Here is a 15,808-nt window from a genome sequence, read left to right on the forward strand (position 1 = left end):
GGTGATCTAGTGTAGTAATTTTTCACAGCAGTAGTTGATCTAGTGCAGTAGTTATTCAAAAACTTGATATGGCGCAGCTTCTCTTCTCTTCTCTTCTCTTTCTCTTTCTTTTCTCTTCTCTTCTCTTATTTGCTTAACAGTAGGAGTGCATCGCTAGAGGAGTACTCCATTAACCGCAGTACAGCTTCTCTTCTCTTCTGTGTTTACAAGAGGAGTGTTCCAGTAATTTCAGTAGTTAAGCTAGCTCTTCTCTTCTCTGAATGCAGTAATTGAGGTACAAACAATTTTGGAGTACATTATGCTGGAGTAATATGCTGGGATTACAAATAATTTGGGCCTAGTATATGGAGTACTCTCTTCTCTTCTCCTCTTCCTCTCTTCTCTTCTCACCAGATCAGATTGTTGTAAAATTTGCAAGGAGTAGTGTTTGAATTTTAGTTAATATTTTTTTAGTTAAATGATTTTTTTCAGTTAATTGTTGTAAATTTCAGTTAATTCTATCTTATCTCTTCTTCTCTCTTAGTGTACTATTGTTGTTAAATTTCAGTTAATTAATTGAAACTTCTTTTCTTTGGTTCTTGTTTATGCAGTTCTTGTTTATGCGGAGAGGCGCCGAGCCAGCTGCTAGTGTCCTCTGCTGTTGGCAGTTCTGAGCACCTTCTTTCCTTTCTTTGTGCTAGTTATATGAATGTAATTTGTGCTTGTTCAGAATTATTGGCTAGAAACACCTGAGCATTCATTGTCCAAAAATATGGTGTAGAAATATGATTAATTTTTTTTATGAAAAATATGATTAAATTGTGAAGCTTTTTTGATTGCACATTGTGAAGCTTTATTAAATATGATTAATGTTGCAACAAGTACTCTAGTAGCAGTAGTAAATATCACCATTTGGCATGAACAGAACATTCCAGTCTTGCAAAAGGGGGACAAATCTACAAGTACTCTAGTAGCAGTAGTAAATATCACCATTTCGCTTCAAATTCAGTTGACAATAACTTGTTCACATTACTGCCAAATATTGACGGAGTTTTTGCCAAATTCAGGTTGATGAGATGAATGTGGGCATCAACCGACCTCAGCAGCAGCTCCAGGAATAGCCTCCACCTGTGCGTGCCGTGTGCAGCACCACCACCACCAGTAGCATGTAGTGCCCCAAGTGTAAATCTTTCCCTATTTGTAACCTTCCATGTGGGACCACCTTGACATTGTCATGAGAGCTATCCATGCATGTATGATTTCATGCGCCATACCTTGTATTCTTCTTTTGCATACATGCATCCATGCCATACCATCCTTGCCATACCTTGTGTTCACTTGTGTAGTTGTGTTTGGATACATTGTGTTTTATGTGGTGTGATCCCATGTGATGTTGGAGTAGAGAGTAGAGGTGTGGTAGTTAATTGCTTGAAAACCCCTTTGTCATTTCAAACCCTTTTTCTTCCCCTTTAAATCTCATGTCCAAATTCCATCCTCTCCAAAGCTGGTTTTAAAATGTCTTGTGTTTAGAAAAAAATAGTGGGATAAGGATGTGATAGTTTGGAGTTTTATTGTTTGACTTGAGGGTGCAAATAAATAACAAAACAAATTATTTAATTGCTATTTTGGTATTTACGAAAGTAGCCCCATAAATACTTTTGGTATTTTATTTAAATAGTATGTTCATTTTCAGGTCCACGACCATTTTTGTATTGATTTTATTTTCTTAGTTTGCCCTGTACCTATTTTCTTTCTCTGGTTTATTTTTTTAATAGGAAAGAACCAGGGGCCTCTCTCTGCTATCTGGCACACTAAGTGGGCTCCCTCCCACTTAGCGGCTCATCTTCTCTTTCTATCGCAGCCCAGTATCGCTGCCCCTGTAGATGGCGTGCTCGTCCCCCTTCCTCCGTCAGACTGTCTTCAGACTTGCGAGGTTTCAGAGCAACGACGACCTGATGGCGTCACGGACGTCGAGGAGCGTTCCTCACCCCTTTCCTCCATAAAAGGGACCCCCTTGGCGTCCGTGCAGATAGGGTTTCCCTCTCTCGCGCCGCCACCTCCATTCCCTCTCCATCTCTCTCGGACGAAGCGCATCAGGTATGGAAGGGCTCCTCCGCCATGGCCGTGGGTTGAGGTTCCTCACCGCCGCGTCCGAGCCTCTTCTTCACCTCCAACGACTCGCCGAGCACGCGGGGACATCCAGGGTTCCATCCCCGCGGCTAGGTCGACGCGAGCGCCCCTGCATCCTCTTCTCCACGACGGCGACACCCCTCCCCGACGAGTAGACCAGATCGGCGGCCACCTCTTCTTCCCCTGCTTCCTCTCCGTCGCGACCGAGTTCTCCTTCCGTTGGGTGAGCAGATCCATCTCTTACCCCCTTCCCTATAGTAGTTCTTCGAGTAGGAGCAGTAGGTCGTCGACGTGCTGCTTTCTTGTTGCCGGCGCCGCCGTGCACCGTAGCTAGGCCGTTGTAGTTTGTCTCGGGCGAAGTTAGCATAGGAAATGGGTACGTGGGAGCGTAGGCGTCCTCCCTTCCACGAGTCGTTGCTCGATTGGACCTGTGCCGCCGGCGGGATAGCTCCCATGTTCCGGCCGCCGCGGTTCTCCTGTGTATCTAAAAGGGGGGAATGTTCAAAGGGGATAGTGCCCCTTCTCTGTCAGTATTCTTGCCCGTAGCGTAGTGGTACCGCTTGATGTATGCATGTTGGAAGGCGCGGGTTCGATCCCCCTTCGGCACTCTTTTGTTTTCTGATTTAACGAATCCTTGGCACTGAGGTTCAAACGATAAGATCTTCGTAGAATATGTAGGATCCAATATGGGCATCCAGGTCCCGCTATTGGATATTGACCGAGGAGTCTCTCGGGTCATGTCTACATAGTTCTCGAACCCGCAGGGTCTGCACACTTAAGGTTCGACGTTGTTTTATGCGTATTTGAGTTATATGGTTGGTTGCCGAATGTTGTTCGGAGTCCCGGATGAGATCACGGACGTCACGAGGGTTTCCGGAATGGTCCGGAAACGAAGATTGATATATGGGATGACCTCATTTGATTACCGGAAGGTTTTCGGAGTTACCGGGAATGTACCGGGAATGACGAATGGGTTCCGGGAGTTCACCGGGGGGGGCAACCCACCCCGGGGAAGCCCATAGGCCTTGGGAGAGACACACCAGCCCTTAGTGGGCTGGTGGGACAGCCCACAAGTGGTCTATGCGCCAAGAGAAGAAAAATCAAGAGGAAAGGAAAAAAAAGGGAGGAGGTGGGAAGGGAGGAGGACTCCCTCCCACCAAACCTAGTCCAACTCGGTTTGGGGGGGGGAGAGTCCTCCCCCTTGGCTCGGCCGACCCCCTTGAGGGTCCTTGGACCCCAAGGCAAGGCCCCCTCCCTCCCACCTATATATACGGAGGTTTTAGGGCTGATTTGAGACGACTTTTCCACGGCAGCCCGACCACATACCTCCACGGTTTTTCCTCTAGATCGCGTTTCTGCGGAGCTCGGGCGGAGCCCTGCTGAGACAAGGTCATCACCAACCTCCGGAGCGCCGTCACGCTGCCGGAGAACTCTTCTACCTCTCCGTCTCTCTTGCTGGATCAAGAAGGCCGAGATCATCGTCGAGCTGTACGTGTGCTGAACGCGGAGGTGCCGTCCGTTCGGTACTATATCGTGGGACTGATCGCGGGATTGTTCGCGGGGCGGATCGAGGGACGTGAGGACGTTCCACTACATCAACCGCGTTCTCTAACGCTTCTGCTGTACGGTCTACAAGGGTACGTAGATCACTCATCCCCTCCCGTAGATGGACATCACCATGATAGGTCTTCGTGCGCGTAGGAAATTTTTTGTTTCCCATGCGACGTTCCCCAACAGTGGCATCATGAGCTAGGTTCATGCGTAGATGTCTTCTCGAGTAGAACACAAAAGTTTTTGTGGGCGGTGATGTGCGTTTTGCTGCCCTCCTTAGTCTTTTCTTGATTCCGCGGTATTGTTGGATTGAAGCGGCTTGGACCGACATTACTCGTACGCTTACGAGAGACTGGTTTCATCGTTACGAGTAACCCCCTTTGCTCAAAGATGACTGGCAAGTGTCGGTTTCTCCAACTTTAGTTGAATCGGATTTGACCGAGGAGGTCCTTGGATGAGGTTAAATAGCAACTCATATATCTCCGTTGTGGTGTTTGCGTAAGTAAGATGCGATCCTACTAGATACCCTTGGTCACCACGTAAAACATGCAACAACAAAATTAGAGGACATCTAACTTGTTTTTGCAGGGTATGATTGTGATGTGATATGGCCAACGATGTGATGTGATATATTGGATGTATGAGATGATCATGTTGTAATAGAAATATCGACTTGCACGTCGATGGTACGGCAACCGGCAGGAGCCATAGGGTTGTCTTTATACGAACGTTTGTGCTTGCAGATGCGTTTACTATTTTGCTAGGATGTAGCTTTAGTAGTAATAGCATAAGTAGCACGACAACCCCGATGGCAACACGTTGATGGATGATCATGGTGTGGCGCCGGTGACAAGAAGATCGTGCCGGTGCTTTGGTGATGGAGATCAAGAAGCACGTGATGATGGCCATATCATGTCACTTATGAATTGCATGTGATGTTAATCCTTTTATGCACCTTATTTTGCTTAGAACGACGGTAGCATTATGAGGTGATCTCTCACTAAAATTTCAAGACGAAATTGTGTTCTCCCCGACTGTGCACCGTTGCTACAGTTCGTCGTTTCGAGACACCACGTGATGATCGGGTGTGATAGACTCAACGTTCACATACAACGGGTGCAAAACAGTTGCGCACGCGGAACACTCGGGTTAAGCTTGACGAGCCTAGCATGTGCGGACATGGCCTCGGAACACATGAGACCGAAAGGTCGATCATGAATCATATAGTTGATATGATTAGCATAGGGATGCTTACCACTGAAACTATACTCAACTCACGTGATGATCGGACTTGGGATAGTGTAAGTGGATCATGAACCACTCAAATGACTAGAGAGATGTACTTTTTGAGTGGGAGTTTAGCATATAATTTGATTAAGTTGAACTCTAATTATCTTGAACATAGTCTAAGTCCACTTTGAATATATTTGTGTTGTAGATCATGGCTCACGCGACAGTCATCCTGAATTTTAATACGTTCCTAGAGAAAGCTAAGTTGAAAGATGATGGAACCAACTTTGTAGACTAGGCTCGTAATCTTAAGCTGATCTTACAAGCTGGGAAGAAGGATTATGTCCTTAATGCTGCGCTAGGAGATGAACCACCCGCTACGGCTGATCAGGATGTTAAGAACGCTTGGTTAGCACGTAAGGAGGACTACTCAATAGTTCAATGTGCAGTCTTGTATGGCTTAGAACCGGGACTTCAACATCGCTTTGAGCGTCATGGAGCATTTGAGATGTTCCAGGAGTTGGAGTTTATCTTTCAGAAGAACGCCCGGATCGAGAGGTATGAGACCTCCGATAAATTCTATGCTTGCAAGATGGAGGAAAACTCGTCTGTCAGTGAACATGTGCTCAAAATGTCTGGGTACTCAAACCGTCTAGCTGAGCTGGGGATTGAACTCCCGCAAGAAGCTATCACTGACAGAATCCTTCAATCACTGCCGCCAAGCTATAAAGGCTTTGTGTTGAACTACAACATGCAAGGGATGAACAAGTCTCCCGGCGAGTTGTTTGCGATGCTGAAAGTCGCAGAGTCTGAACTCCGTAAAGAGCATCAAGTGTTGATGGTGAGCAAGACCACTAGTTTCAAGAGAAACGGCAAAGGCAAGAAGGGAAATTCGAAGAAGAGCGGAAAGCCTGTTGCCAATCCGCCGAAGAAACCCAAGGCTGGACCTAAGCCTGAAACAGAGTGCTTCTATTGCAAGGGTATGGGTCACTGGAAGCGCAATTGCCCCAAGTATCTGGCAGATAAGAAGGCGGGCAAAGAAAAATCAGGTATATTTGATATACATGTTATTGATGTGTACTTAACCGGCTCTCGTAGTAGTGCATGGGTATTCAATACCGGTTCTGTTGCTCACATTTGCAACTCGAAACAGGAACTGCGGAATAGACGAAGGCTGGCGAAAGACGAAGTGACGATGCGCGTAGGAAATGGTTCCAAGGTTGATGCAATCGCCGTCGGCACAGTGTCACTTCAGCTACCATCGGGATTAGTGATGAACCTAAATCATTGTTATTTAGTGCCTGCGTTGAGCATGAACATTATATCTGGATCTTGTTTATTGCGAGACGGTTACTCTTTTAAGTCTGAGAATAATGGTTGTTCTATTTCTATGAGTAAAATCTTTTATGGTCATGCACCGAATGTGAGAGGATTGTTCATATTGAATCTTGATAGCGATACGCATATACATAACATTGAGACCAAAAGAGTTAGAATAAACAATGATAGCGCCATATTTTTGTGGCACTGCCGTTTAGGTCATATTGGTGTAAAGCGCATGAAGAAACTCCATGCTGATGGACTTTTGGAGTCACTTGACTTTGATTCACTTGACACGTGCGAACCATGCCTCATGGGAAAGATGACTAAGACTCCGTTCTCCGGAACAATGGAGCGTGCAAGTGACTTGTTGGAAATCATACATACCGATGTCTGTGGTCCAATGAGCGTAGAGGCACGCGGCGGATATCGTTATTTTCTCACCTTCACTGACGATTTGAGTAGGTATGGCTATGTCTACTTGATGAAGCACAAGTCTGAAACATTTGAAAAGTTCAAGCAATTTCAGAGTGAAGTGGAAAATCATCATAACAATAAGATCAAGTTCCTACGGTCTGATCGTGGGGGTGAATATCTGAGTTTCGAGTTTGGTGATCACTTAAGAAAATGTGGAATTGTTTCACAGTTGACACCGCCTGTAACACCATAGCGTAATGGTGTGTCCGAACGTCGTAATCGTACTTTGTTAGAGATGGTGCGATCTACGATGTCTCTTACTGATTTGCCGTTATCATTTTGGGGTTATGCATTAGAAACAGCTGCATTCACTTTAAATAGGGCACCATCAAAATCCGTTGAGACGACACCATACGAACTGTGGTATGGCAAAAGGCCAAAGTTGTCGTTTCTTAAAGTTTGGGGATGTGATGCTTATGTCAAAAAGCTTCAGCCTGAAAAGCTGGAACCCAAAGCGGAAAAGTGCGTCTTCATAGGTTACCCAAAAGAGACAGTTGGGTACACCTTCTATCTCAAATCCGAGGGCAAAGTGTTTGTTGCAAAGAACGGAGCTTTTCTCGAGAAGGAGTTTCTCTCGAGAGAATTGAGTGGGAGGAAGATAGAACTTGACGAGGTTGTCAAACCTCTCATCCCTCTGGATGGTGGCGCAGGGCAAGGGGAAACCTCTGTCGTTGCGACGCCAGTTGAGGAGGAAGTTAATGATGATGATCATGAAACTCCAGTTCAAGTTTCTGTTGAACCACGCAGGTCGACGAGATCACGCGCTGCTCCAGAGTGGTAAGGTAATCCCGTCTTATCAATCATGTTGTTAGACAACAATGAACCTGCAAATTATGAAGAAGCAATGGTGGGCCCAGATTCCAACAAATGGCTAGAAGCCATGAAATCCGAGATAGGATCCATGTATGAGAACAAAGTGTGGACTTTGGAGATACTACCTGAGGGCCGCAAGGCTATTCAGAACAAATGGATCTTTAAGAAGAAGACGGACGCTGACGGTAATGTGACCGTTTATAAAGCTCGACTTGTGGCAAAGGGTTTTTCACAAGTTCCAGGAGTTGACTACAATGAGACTTTCTCACCCGTAGCGATGCTTAAGTCCGTCAGAATCATGTTAGCAATAGCTGCATTTTTCGATTATGAAATCTGGCAGATGGATGTCAAAACGGCGTTCCTTAACGGTTTCCTTAAGGAAGAGTTGTATATGATGCAACCCGAAGGTTTTGTCGATCCTAAAAATGCTGACAAGGTGTGCAAGCTCCAGCGATCCATTTATGGACTGGTGCAAGCATCTCGGAGTTGGAACAAACGCTTTGATGAGGTGATCAAAGCATTTGGGTTTATACAAGTGGTTGGAGAATCTTGTATTTACAAGAAAGTGAGTGGGAGCTCTGTGGCGTTTCTAATATTATATGTGGATGACATATTACTGATTGGAAACAACGTAGAGCTTTTGGAGAGCATAAAAGGTTACTTGAATAAAAGTTTCTCTATGAAGGACCTAGGAGAAGCTGCTTACATTCTAGGCATTAAGATCTATAGGGATAGATCAAAACGCCTGATAGGACTTTCACAAAGCACATACCTTGATAAAGTTTTGAAGAGGTTCAAAATGGAACAGTCCAAGAAAGGGTTCTTGCCAGTTTTACAAGGTACGAGATTGAGTAAGACTCAGTGCCCAGCAACTGATGAAGATAGAGAGCATATGCGCTCCGTCCCCTATGCTTCAGCCATAGGTTCTATCATGTATGCGATGCTGTGCACTAGACCGGATGTTAGCCTGGCCATAAGTATGGCAGGTAGGTTCCAGAGTAATCCAGGAGTGGATCACTGGACAGCGGTCAAGAATATCCTGAAGTACCTGAAAAGGACTAATGAGATGTTTCTCGTGTATGGAGGTGACGAAGAGCTCGCCGTAAAAGGTTACGTCGATGCAAGCTTTGACACAGATCCGGACGACTCTAAGTCGCAAACCGGATACGTATTTATTCTTAATGGGGGTGCAGTAAGCTGGTGCAGTTCCAAGCAAAGCGTCATAGCAGATTCTACATGTGAAGCGGAGTACATGGCTGCCTCGGAGGCGGCTAAGGAGGGTGTCTGGATGAAGCAGTTCATGACGGATCTTGGAGTGGTGCCAAGCGCACTGGATCCAATAACCTTGTTCTGTGACAACACGGGTGCCATTGCCTTAGCAAAGGAACCACGGTTTCACAAGAAGACCAGACACATCAAACGACGCTTCAACCTCATCCGCGACTACGTCGAGGAAGAGGACGTAAATATATGCAAAGTGCACACGGATCTGAATGTAGCAGACCCGCTGACTAAACCTCTTCCACGGCCAAAACATGATCGACACCAGAACTGTATGGGTGTTAGATTTATTACAATGTAATTCACATGGTGATGTGAGGGCTGGATTATTGACTCTAGTGCAAGTGGGAGACTGTTGGAATTATGCCCTAGAGGCAATAATAAATATGGTTATTATTATAATTCCTGTATCAAGATAATAGTTTATTATCCATGCTATAATTGTATTGAATGAAGACTCATTTACATGTGTGGATACATAGACAAAACATCGTCCCTAGCATGCCTCTAGTTGGCTAGCCAGTTGATCGATGATAGTCAGTGTCTTCTGATTATGAACAAGGTGTTGTTGCTTGATAACTGGATCACGTCATTAGGAGAATCACGTGATGGACTGGACCCAAACTAATAGACGTAGCATGTTGATCGTGTCATTTTGTTGCTACTGTTTTCTGCGTGTCAAGTATTTATTCCTATGACCATGAGATCATATAACTCACTGACACCGGAGGAATGCTTTGTGTGTATCAAACGTCACAACGTAACTGGGTGACTATAAAGATGCTCTACAGGTATCTCCGAAGGTGTTAATTGAGTTAGTATGGATCAAGACTGGGATTTGTCACTCCGTGTGACGGAGAGGTATCTCGGGGCCCACTTGGTAATACAACATCACACACAAGCCTTGCAAGCAATGTAAATTAGTGTAAGTTGCGGGATCTTGTATTACGGAACGAGTAAAGAGACTTGCCGGTAAACGAGATTGAAATAGGTATGCGGATACTGACGATCGAATCTCGGGCAAGTAACATACCGAAGGACAAAGGGAATGACATACGGGATTATACGAATCCTTGGCACTGAGGTTCAAACGATAAGATCTTCGTAGAATATGTAGGATCTAATATGGGCATCCAGGTCCCGCTATTGGATATTGACCGAGGAGTCTCTCGGGTCATGTCTACATAGTTCTCGAACCCGCAGGGTCTGCACACTTAAGGTTCGACGTTGTTTTATGCGTATTTGAGTTATATGGTTGGTTGCCGAATGTTGTTCGGAGTCCCGGATGAGATCACGGATGTCACGAGGGTTTCCGGAATGGTCCGGAAACGAAGATTGATATATAGGATGACCTCATTTGATTACCGGAAGGTTTTCGGAGTTACCGGGAATGACAAATGGGTTCCGGGAGTTCACCGGGGGGGGGGGGGGGCAACCCACCCCGGGGAAGCCCATAGGCCTTGGGGGAGACACACCAGCCCTTAGTGGGCTGGTGGGACAGCCCACAGGTGGTCTATGCGCCAAGAGAAGAAAAATCAAGAGGAAAGGAAAAAAAAAGGGAGGAGGTGGGAAGGGAGGAGGACTCCCTCCCACCAAACCTAGTCCAACTCGGTTTGGGGGGGAGAGTCCTCCCCCTTGGCTCGGCCGACCCCCTTGAGGGTCCTTGGACCCCAAGGCAAGGCCCCCTCCCTCCCACCTATATATACGGAGGTTTTAGGGCTGATTTGAGACGACTTTTCCACGGCAGCCCGACCACATACCTCCACGGTTTTTCCTCTAGATCGCGTTTCTGCGGAGCTCGGGCGGAGCCCTGCTGAGACAAGGTCATCACCAACCTCCGGAGCGCCGTCATGCTGCCGGAGAACTCTTCTACCTCTCCGTCTCTCTTGCTGGATCAAGAAGGCCGAGATCATCGTCGAGCTGTACGTGTGGTGAACGCGGAGGTGCCGTCCGTTCGGTACTAGATCGTGGGACTGATCACGGGATTGTTCGCGGGGCGGATCGAGGGACGTGAGGACGTTCCACTACATCAACCGCGTTCTCTAACGCTTCTACTGTACGGTCTACAAGGGTACGTAGACCACTCATCCCCTCTCGTAGATGGACATCACCATGATAGGTCTTCGTGCGCGTAGGAAATTTTTTGTTTCCCATGCGACGTTCCCCAACAGATTTAACTTGGTAGAAGTCTATGTGTAGGTTGCTTGCATATGTGTGTATGTGATCTTGCTAGTATGTGTAGATGTTGTGGTTGCAACTAGTGTGTGCATATTTGGAGTAGTGAGATAAGTATTTGTGCATGTATTGTGTGGTGTGTGTAAGTGAGTACCACACACACATGAGTTTGACTCATGTGGTACCTAGTAGGAGTGTGGTGAGATGATGCTTCCATGATTTATCTTGTTTAGTAGATCCCCTTCATATTGTTCTTGGGAGTAAGTGCTTGCCATGAGGTAGTGGTGGTGATATGTGTGTGGTGAGGCAGCCCCACTTTGCAACACTTGTGCTCCTCCTCATGTTCATATGAAAGAGGGCATAATGTGTGTGTGTGATCTAAGTGGTAGTAGTGTTTGTGATGTTGTTGTGCATGACACAAGCATGGGGTCCAAACCCTCATGTCCATATTGTCTTTGTGCACATGAGCATAGTTAGGTGGTAGTTGTTCTAGTGAAAGTTGCATGAAATGTTGCACTAATCACCATGTAGGAATCTACGTAGTTTTCCCTTCCTAGTTTGAGGCCACTTGCTCCAAACAAGCGCGTACATATTTTATATGATTTTGTGGTAGAATATCCCAAGGAATCCATTGGTGAACCTAGTTTTGCCATTGGAACATTTTCTGGAGATGACATATTTTCATTTTTTTTCTATGTTTGGAGCTTGGTTCCAAGAGTTGTGGTGAGCCTTTCTGTTTGTTTCTTGCCTGTGCTAGTAGAGGGTGACCCCCTCTACCTCTTGTTGGTTTCATCTCATGATTAGGATTCCATATGTGCAAGTTATGCCCACTCAAAGTAGGCATGTGACTGAAATTCCAGATTAGTGAAAATCTGAGATTTTCACTAAGTCTGAGAATCTGTTTATAATTTCTTCTCCTGTAGATGAGGTTGTGCTGGTCATTGTGTTGTGATCTAGCCTTAGCTTTCAACTAGAAAGTTGTACCTGATATGTTTGTCTAGCTGCCTGTAAAATTTAATTTATTTGGAGCCCTGTAGCTATTGTTTTGGCTGCTATCAAAATGCTTTAGAGCATAGACAAAAAGTGAGAATCTGGAATTTTCACTAAGTCCGTGAAAACTGATGTTTTCGGGCAAGTTTGCAGCCTTGTAATTTTCTTTGTTTAATTCCTTTTTGTGTGATTCTTGCTTGTGCTTGTAGTATTCTTGGCTAGCTACAACCACATATATTATTTGTCATAGTTGGGTGGCTGTAGGTGCTTTGCATGTAGCTCGCTAAGTGCTATGATGCAGTTTATGGCAGATTGTGTCATTTTGATGTTTGTGAGTGCTTAGTTGATGTTGTGGTGTTTTTCTTTGCTCCACCCCATCCATGATGGTTTGTTTTATGTCTTGGCAACCTGGAAAAAAACCAGAGTTGTGCCATTTGAGTGTGTGGTGATGATTTTGCTACGTAGGGCTTCATATATTGTTTCGTTGATTCCCGTTGATCCGTAGCTCCGTTTGTAATGTTCTTTATATGGTTTTGCATCGTTTTCACGAGACGCATCTGATCATGTCATTCTCATGCATGTAAAAATAGGTTAGCTTGCAGTTATGTCCGGGAACATGTTTTAACTCCTTTTGCTGGTGCTAGTGATAGAAATAGTGGTGCATACTCATATTCATCTCATGCATCATGTGCTTGTTGCATCTTGAGGTGCTGTTGTTCATGGGATGTTATTCTTATGTTGGTTAGCATCAGGATCGGAGAACGAATACGTGGAGTCAGGAGAGTACGTGTAGGACGATCAAGAACCATTCCAAGCTGAGGATATCACAGGCAAGATGATATGACCTTGATTCCATCTCTAGAGTTGTTATGCTAGATTACGTTTCCTTTGTCTTATGCTCGCTGCCTACCACTGAAATATTTGCCTCTTGATATGCCATGAACCCAAACATTGACCCCTTCCTAGCAAACTTGAATGGCTAAGTAGGCTTTGCTCAGCTACTAATGTTAGCGTTGCTAGATGCAGGTATTTATGACTCATGTGATAACATGAGCTTGATATCATTATGTTAAATTATGTTATTTAATTAATGCACCTATATACTTGGTAAATAATGGAAGGCCTAGCCTTTTGCCGGGTGCTTTGTTTCGTTATTGCCGCCTTAGTTACCGGCTACCCGTGTTTGATTCCATAATGATCGCTCCTAACACGTTCGGGGTTGTTATCGGGACCCCCTCGATAAATCGCGTAGTGCGAAGGCTTGTCCGGCAGGACCCCACATTGGTGTTAATTTGCTAATCACATAATAATAATGTACATAGGGAATGGCCTACCCGAGGAATTTAATCAACAACCCGGGCTAGTGCTCCTCATGAGTGTTGGTCCAACCCAGAGCAGCTTATTACGCTCCCCGAGGCAACTCGGTGTTTTGGCGTGGTAACCATCGCTCATCCGGCGTGTCCTGAGACTGAGATACGCGGCTCTTATCAGGGTCGTCGACACGTCGGGAGGTCCTGCTAGCCTTGCCTTACCTCAGCGATATATCTTGCGTATAGGAATCCCGGTGAAGCTTTGGTTCTCCCCAGAGTTGAGGTTTTTCTCTAAGGAATCCGACAAAATCATGAGATTCGTGATAGAGGATTACTTTGCGACCTGTGTACGTTTGTGATGGACTATTTGGAGCACCCCTGCAGGGTTTAATCTTTCGAAAAGCCGTGCCCGCGGTTATGTGGCAACTTGGAATATTTTGTTAACATCCGGTAATAGATAACTTAAACAAAATCTAATAAAATTGCCAAAATGTGTGCGTAACCGTGACTGTCCCCTCGAAGATCTCTCTTCGACCGGGAACACGGTGGGGTTATGAATGACGTAGGTAGGTGTTCAGGATCACCCAGTGATCAAGTATTCTCGATCGTTAGTATAGACCACCTTCATAAATGTTCTACGTAAGTTAGCCATCATACCAAGCTTAGGATACTGCAACCTTAAACACTCCACCCTATCCAACCTAATAACTTGACTAGTTCTGGCGCCAAGGTCATAGATTGCTGAGTCCCCGTGGCTCACGGATTCCTTCACAAAACCAACAGGTTCAGGTACCCCGGAGACAGGTGATCCCGACGGCACGCAGCTGGCGTGGCAGTACGACGAGGAGTCCGACCGCCTGTACATGAACTATCCAAAAGATTGAGGCGTGGTCGTGATCGTGGGCCAGCAAGCAGGGTAGCATAGCCTTTTTCTCTCGTTTTGTAGTCCGTAGCGGAACTACTTTGGTTGTATGTGTGATGTACTCTGGTATATTTATGAGAAGGCAATTGAACCCCTGATTGTCTATCTTTATTATTATGTATGTGTTGTGTTTACCTGTTTGCGAGACGCTTAGATGCGCTCCTTTCCAATTCGGGGCCTCGATCCCCAGATCGGAAAGGACCGCATCTTGGTCGTTACAAGTTGGTAATCAGAGCCTTACGACCATTAGAGCCTTTGTGTGATCGTACTTGGCCGAGTTGAGTCTAGAAAATGTTTTGAGTCTTAGTTATATCGGAGAGTAGGATTCTTTTTTCTCCTCTTCTTGCTCTGGTGAGGTTCCCGACTTAGGAAATCTTTAAATTCTACTCCTCTTCTCGCTCATTTTTTTAGGATCACGCGGGTATTTGTGAAATCTATATGATTTCGATGTGACGGAGTCCTGTCTTGGTGCCTCATGTCTGCTTTGAGTTTCTCCCGGGGATTCTTGCGCACATCACCATCATTCAGATTTCTGAGTATCTAAGAACGAAGGATGTTCGTAATTTATTCAATACTGGTAGTGGCGAGATAACCCCGATGTCCCCACTACTGGTGCAGATTGTTCGGGAGTACTGGCATACTTTGTATCATTGTGATCACGAGGGTCTGTTGTAGATGAAGGTCCGAGATGCTGGTTGTGTGTTGACGGATGTGATACAGGTGACGGGTTAGTTTAGGAGTTGTGTGATATACTCCTTGTATCCGTGTACCAGATTGCATGACCAGTTATTTCGGGAATTCATAGGTGGGATATCAAGTAGTATCTTATAGGACTATCTTCCTACAGATGCATGATTGAGGTTGGGGAAATCTCGATCATATGTTTGTTCCGAGCAGTTCTAGCTCATACTCGTTTGCAGTGGTCTTCATCGGAATTTTGTCGTCTGTCACTTTGAGGAAGCATTCTTACTATTTTGTTCGAGTGCAATTGCTTTATTCCTGTTTAGATATTTCTGTCTTTTGATTCAGCAATATCTTCAAGTTATTCTGTGGCTAATATGCTGTCCGTCTTCAGGATGGCTCCACCAACTCGTCAGAACCAAGGGCGTGAGGATATGCCGCCTCCACCTCCTCCTCCGGAGAACCCTCCGCCGCCGCCGCCTCCTCCTGCAGAGGCCTGGCAAGCGGTGATGGCTGCTACTAATGCAAACACCCAGATGCTCATACAGTTGCTCCAAGAGAGAGACAACCATCAGCAAGGCAAAATTTCAGCATGGTGGAAATTAGTTTGCGAGTCTGAGTCAGTTCCTGTCAAACCAACCAAAGACGTTCACTTCATGCGACCAACCATTTGATGCAGAAGATTGGATCCGTGATATGAACAAACATTTCGAGTGTAGCAATGTGCGTCCGGAGGATTATGTCAAGTTTGCAACATTTTAGTTGAAGGGGCAGGCTTCTATATGGTGGCAGCAGCTGAAGGACTCCACAGGCGCCAGGGTGATTTCTTTGGATGAGTTCTGTCGTGACTTCAGGTCCCACTACATCCCTTCCAGTTTTGTGGAGGAGATGCGTGAGAAGTTCAGGCGTTTGAAGCAGGGTGACAATTCCGTGTACAAGTACAACGTTG

The sequence above is a fragment of the Hordeum vulgare genome, chromosome 1H (assembly GCF_904849725.1).
Source record: "Hordeum vulgare subsp. vulgare chromosome 1H, MorexV3_pseudomolecules_assembly, whole genome shotgun sequence".
Taxonomy (NCBI): domain Eukaryota; kingdom Viridiplantae; phylum Streptophyta; class Magnoliopsida; order Poales; family Poaceae; genus Hordeum; species Hordeum vulgare.